The sequence below is a fragment of the Castor canadensis genome, chromosome 11 (genome assembly GCF_047511655.1).
Source record: "Castor canadensis chromosome 11, mCasCan1.hap1v2, whole genome shotgun sequence".
Taxonomy (NCBI): Eukaryota; Metazoa; Chordata; class Mammalia; order Rodentia; family Castoridae; genus Castor; species Castor canadensis.
The window spans coordinates 120,574,388-120,581,361 of record NC_133396.1 but is presented as its reverse complement, the minus strand read 5'-3'; positions in this window follow the sequence as shown (position 1 = coordinate 120,581,361).

Here is a 6,974-nt window from a genome sequence, read left to right as displayed (position 1 = left end):
TCCTGCGCCTCACTGGGTTCCATTGTGTATCCAAGGCCCTCACCCCAATTCGCCAGGAGGACCCGTCCCCCTCCGAATCAAGCTGTCCATTGGTGCCTGGTGGGATCTCCTCCTGGCAGTCCAGGGGAAGCACCCTGGTGACAAGGGAGGTGATAACTCACCATCTCTGCAATCCTGGCAAGCCCCTAGGTAATGTTGCGGGAAATTACGAGCTGAGATACAGGACACTGAGGCAGGTTAGCGGGAAGTAATATTTATTGTGCCAGCACTGACCCAGCAGACTCATGTCCAAAGGCTGAGCCTTGAGAACAAAGAGGCCTCACCTTATATACCCTTACCAGCAGGTTACAGAAGCAAAAAGCAAAGCTCAACCCACTTGTGGCTGCATGTGACTTTGTTGGCTATTTTATTTCCCCAGTGCTATATGACCTTCATGTTTCAATTCTTTAAGTTTTATCTCGCTGCTTTGCCATCCCTTCCCCCATCTCATCAGAACACAGCCTGTCTGTTTTTTTCTGGCCCTCTTCCTGCTACATAATGACTGAGACTTTAAGAGTTATGCTAATGCAGTTTTTAGACATGGCTACTGTTGTTTGCCTGGAAGTCTGAGCACCAAGACTTTAAGAGAGAACATGGGATAGTGCAAGTCTGAGGGCCAAGACATTTAAGAGAGATTAAGGAAAACATGGGATGGTGTGAGTCTAAGGAAAGAGACTTTAAAGAACAGAAAAGAAGAAAGACTTTAGAAATAAGGTTTTAAAGAATAAGTGAAAAGAAGCAAAATAAAAGAAGAGTTATTAGAGAAAAGAAGCAACAAGGCTGCTATGCATTTCCGAGTGCCCAGCACACCTGGCCCCAGCTTTATGAATGAATGTCTGTTGTTTGTCCTTTTTGCCTCTCCTGTCACCCCCAGTTAAGTTCAGTAGAACAGGAGTGTGAGAAAGCTTACGAGAAAGTCCCATGTGGGAGTAGGTACCACTGGGAGTGGGGAGGATATAAGGAAAGGAGGGCAAATATGGTGGAAATGCTATGTACTCAGGTATGAAAATGGAAAAATGAGACCTGTTGAAACTAATCTAGGAATTGGAGGAGGGGAGATAAGGGAGAAGGATGGAGGGGGTGAATTTAATTAAGATATATTATAAGCACTTTTGTAAATGTCACATTGTGCCCCCAATACAACAATAATATGAAAAATATTGGAACAAACAAGAAACAAAGAAATGTTTTAAAAGTCCTATTTTAGTAATTAAGGTCAGGTGATTTCTTTTTTGATGTAGTCTGATGTTACTAAGAAATGGTGCTGGATCAGCCAGGCGCCAGTGGCTCATGCCTGTGATCCTAGCTACTAATGAGGCAGAGATCAGGAGGATCATGGTTTGAAGCCAGCCCAAGCAAATAGTTCTCGAGACCCAATCCCCCCAAAAACCATCACACACAAAAAAATGGGCTGGCAGAGTGGCTCAAGGTGTAGGCCCCGAGTTCAAACTCCAGTGCTTCCAAAAAAAAAAAAAAAAAAGAGAGAGAGAGAAATGGTGCTGAGTGCTACTTAGGAGGCTGAGATCAGGAGGATCACAGTTTGAGGCCAGCCTGGGCAAATAGGTCACAAGACCCCATCTCCAAAATAACCAGAGCAAAAATGGACTAGAGACGTCACTTGCTTTGCAAGTGTGAAGTCCTGAGTTTTAATCCTAGCCCCTACCCCCCCACACACAAATGGTTAGGGGCTGGCAGAGTGGCTCAAGTAGTAGAGTGTTTGGCTAGTAGGTGTGAGGCCCTGAGTTCAAACCCCAGTGCTGCCAAAAAAAATGTTAAAAAATGGTTAGGAAGAGACATTGATTGATTTTTCAGGAAACTATCTCCTTGCCTCCTGCTAATTATACACACAGCCAGGGATTGAGGGAGTTAAGAAGGGTGACAGAGGTATCCAGGGTAGATGACAAATTATAAGTTTCTTCTGTGTGACTCTGTAAATGAGATGAGGCAGGATAGATATCAGAGAAATTTCTGGACTTCTAAAAATCATACAGCCTGATTTAGAGCACCTCACTTGCCACCCCTCCCCCCCACCATCATCTCCTCTAAATCCTGAGAGCTCCATTTTAATTGCAAATCCTATGTTAAACTACAGTGGAAATTTCCTCCCACATAGACTTAGGGTACCTGAGAATTAGGATAGATATATGCATGAGTCTGTTCAGATCCTCCCCCTGACCCAAAGGCCATTGGTGATGGGGAGTGACTTGGATTTTTTCCCCACCTCCAAGTTAAGGATGACACAAAAATGATGTAAAATAAAATCTTTTCCTTTTTTTTACACTTGGCACCTCAATTCCACCTGGCAGAGACCTCACGAGGAGTCCCCTTCCCCCTTTCCTATAATAAAACTCTTTTTTCCGTCACTACATCCACGTGCTCTGCTTGGTCCTTGTTGAGCTCAAGTATCCAAATCTTCTGATTAGAATCATCAGCGACTTCAACAAGAAGATGCAGAGTGGCAAAGAACAGACAATATTCCAAGGAGAGAAAGTGAGGAAGAGTATCAGGAATCAAGAAAGCAGTGACAGGACAGCTAAACAGCCTGGTGAAACAGAAAGGTAATGCAGAAAAGTAGGAAACAGTCCACAGCTCCAACCCAGTTCTTGGGGTGAGCAGGAGGAGCCAAAGCCATAACCATAAGGTAAGCCTAGAGTGCAGTCAAACCTGGTGACAACAGACTGGCAGTCTGAATCCAGGAGATATCATAGTTCTTGCAAGCCTTAAATCCAGTGTGGGGGATTTAGTGTGACAATGACTCCTCCTGTATGGCAGGCCAGCAATGGGGAAGAAATTCATTGCATTGCTCCCATATCTCAGAGTGCAATAGCCATGCACATCTTGAGAGGGGGGTTTAGTATTTGAAACTGAGCTAGTCTGGGGACCTGAAAACAAAGAAGTTAGGGAGCTTGGTGAAGGAGGGCCCAGTCACTGACCTGGCTAATTCCATTCTGTTTCTAATTCTGCCTTGGTTCATTTTCTTCCTGAGAATGAGCTCTCCTGAGTCTTTTCCCCCTACAGTTACCTCCAATCCCAGGAACAACAGGTAGAATTAATGGACATTTTAAGACAAAATACTGAAATTACCCCCTCAACAACAGAGAGCTTCTTGGCACCCACAAAGCATTGCAAAGAAGATTCTGAAATAAGTATAAAGTAAAGCAATTCAGACCACTAAGCCAGGAATACTACATAGAGAAGAGGAAGAAATACACAAATGTGAGAGCTGGGGAAAGAATAAATCTCACTAGAAGAATGGTGGGGAGGAAGCAAGAATTGGGAAAGAATTAAAACATAATTAATTCAGTAAAGAAGAAATTTCTATTATGAAGAAGGGAAACACCCTAAATGTAAATGCTTTAAATCTCCAATGACAAAGATCCAGACTGGCTGAATGAATTAAAAAGAACAAGATTCAATCCAAGGACTGGTGGCTCACACCTGTAATCCTAGGGGCTTAAGAGGCTGAGATCTTGAGGATCAGGTTCAAGGCCAGCAGGGACAAATAGCTCATGAGACACCATTTCCAAAATAACCAAAGCAAAATGGTCCAGAGGTGTGGCTCAAGTGGTAGAGCGCCTACTTTGTGAACTTAAAGTCAAGTGGTAGAGCGTTTGCTTTGTGAGCTTCAGCCCTGTTTTCAAACCCAGTCCTGCCAAAATAAAATAAACAAAACAAAAAAACAAGATCTAAGTGTTTGCTATCTGCAGGAAACTCACCTGGCAAACACACACACACACACACACACACACACACACACACACACACACAGAGTGAGAGTGAAAGGATGGAAAGCGATAGTACAAGAAAACAGAATCTGAAAGCAAGCAGGAGCAGCTACATTCATGTCTGCCAAAGCAGACTTCAATCCAAAATTAGTCAGAATGGTTAAAGAAGGACAGTAGTTTGTTTTTTCATTTGTTTGTTTGTTTTGCTTTCTATACTGGGGCTTGAACTCTGGGCCTACACATTGAGCCACTCCACCACCCCTTTTTTGTGATGGGTTTTTCCAAGATAGGGTCTCATGAACTATTTGCTTGGGCTGGGTTTGAACCTCGATCCTCCTGATCTCTGCCTCCTGAGTAGCTAGGATTACAGGCGTGAGGCACTGGTGCCCGGCAGAATCTAGACTTTAAAAATGAATGACAGGGATGTAAAACTGGTTCTGTTTGGGAGTGGGTATCAGTGGGAGAGTGGACGGCAAAAGGAGAGGGTGAAGGGGAGGGAATAGGGTTGAAGTACATTATGCACATGTAAGAAAATAGAACAATGAAACCACTTGAGATTGTTTTAAGAAGGAGGGGCTGTGAGAGGGAATAATAGGGTGAATTTGATCAGGGTATTTGACTAGGCACATATGGAAAGAGCAAAATGAAACTTTTGTATAACTAATGTGTGCTAATAAAAAATGTAAAAAAAAAAAAAGAAAAGAAAAGCAGGTATAAATCACCCTTGAGTAGATTGTGGAGGCACCTCCAGAAAAACACCTTAAGAACTTTTATTTAAGGTTTTATGTCCAGGTGTGTCCAAGCCTTAGCCAATTTCAATATTACGAAGGATACAGATGAGTAGCCAGATTGAAGGGCAGACGGCAGGAGGTCCATGTGTTCCCAAAGGTGATAATCAGCCAGGGAGACACTTCTCCTTCCCAGGAAACGTCTGTTTGCACCAGAGAGGCACCTCCACCCTTGGGCAATAAAAAAAAGGCTATAAAACCCAATTTCCAATCTGACCCATGACGACCACCAGTTTCGTGGCATGCCAACATGCAGCCTTTCCCTTCTCGTCTCTACAAATAAAATCTTTCTGACCTTTGCTGTTGATTTCTATCTCAGAGTGGACCAATAACCCTCAACACCTGAAAATTCCTGTGTTTCATTTGTGTATCAAGATGGAAAAGACACAGGGAAGGAAGGAGAATGGAGCTTCTATGTTCTCCTGTCTGCTACCCTATGACACTTACATGTGTTCAGCAATCAGGAAGCTCTATGCATGGCTGATTATATCACTGGCTACTGGGGATCAGCTCAATCCACAGCCCCTCTCCTCTCTCCTGAGGTTTGGTGATGGGACAGAAAGTGCTAACACTCTAATCACAAGGTTGATCCCCCTACCAACCAGGCCTCTATCCTGAGGCTGTCCAGGAGCCCCCAGCCAAATTCATCTCATTAGTATACAAAAAAGGTATTTAGTGTTTAAGGGATTCCAAGGGTTTTAACAGCTGTGTGCTAAAAAAACAAGTACAAAACCCAAATGCATATTTCTTTTTATAAATCACAATGGAAATGTGATCACAGGAAATGAGGACAAGGACCAAATAGATATTTATTATAAGTCACACTATCACAACAGTGAAATAGGTTCTAAGGGACAAATAGACATGGGTTTTAGCACAGACACTGACACTTCCTAGCTGTGACATCGGGGAAATATATCATCTATTTGATCACAGTTATCTCATCTGTAAAGTAGGGTTGATAATATTTAATGAAATGTTTTAAGTATAAAGTGATAGATGTAAAAAAGTTGAAATATTCTTTCACCAGATTTGTATGCAAATTTTTGAGCACATAAGCTTGGTTAACAAACTAGATTTATGGGATAGAAAATGAGTCAGGCTAAAATTAGGGAAAGTTTGGGATTCATAGAAAAATATTATATTTCAGATTGACCATGCTCTGGCTCAGGGACCGCCCTCACCTGGCTGGGAACCACTCATGCCCCACCCCACTCATTGATTATTGGATGGGAATCACCTGGTTTCTCCCTTCTGCCTCAATTGGCATAAGTTTTAAAAGCACCTGGAGAAGAGGCACATACTCGCTCTGTCTCCAGACTCCACCCATGCCCACCACGCTCCCTTTTGTATTTCCCTTCCCTAACTTTTAATAAACTCAACTTATACCCCTCATGTCTTGCCATGGATTCTTCCCCGAGGGACACAAGGACTTTGGGAGTCTTTTGATTACAGACTGCATAGTGCCGTTAACAGAAAATACATACAAACAACTTTATGTAGACCTTTTGGTCTACAGTACAGAGAAATTAAAAACAAGACAAAATTATATAAAACCAAGTCAAAAGTAATATAGTTTCAACACAAGGGAAGTATCAGTCTGATATTTTCAAATATTTGCAAATAGTAAATTCCAAGTTGGACACAATATGAGTATGTTAATGAGAGGCAGGCTAGGAGAAGGGAAAGAAAACAAGTAACATGTCGACCCTCCTCAACAAAAGGTGCATGCTGGATTCCTCTTTGTCCCTGCCAGTATCTAGCTTGGACATCCTTTCTTGATGTCATTTTATGGTCAGAATTGCAGTTGTAAATTCCTCTGCAGTTGTAAATTGCCCCTAAAAGATGAGAGAGTCTCTTTGAGGCAGACTAGACTTTAGGTAAAGTGCGGGATTTTAAAAACCATATAGCCTGACTTAGTCACCCTCCCCTTCCCATTTCCTCTGAGCTCAGAGAGCCCCTTTCCAATTGCAAATACTGTTAGGTTAAATTAGAGTGGAAATTTCCTCCTACATAGATTTAGGCTACCTAAGAATTAGCATAGTTGTATGCCTGAGTCCCCTAGATCCTCCCCCTGGCTCAAAGGCCATTGGAGACAAAGAGTGACTCAGATTTTCTCTCCACCTTCAAGTTAAGGATGATATAGAAATGACCTAAAATAAAAAAATCTCCCCTCCTTTTCTGCATAATATGCCTCCATTTCACCTGGCAGAGACCCCACCTGTAATCCCTTTCACTATAATAAAGCTCTGTTATTTCCCAAACTACATCCACTTGTTCTGCTTGGATTCTTCCTCATGGGATTACAAAGACCAAAATCTTTTGATCAGAATCATCAGTGACTTCAACATCTTGTATCAGATCAGGAAAGGGTACATGCCAAGTAAAGGGAAATCTGTCCTCAATCTGACCTCTCAGGTAA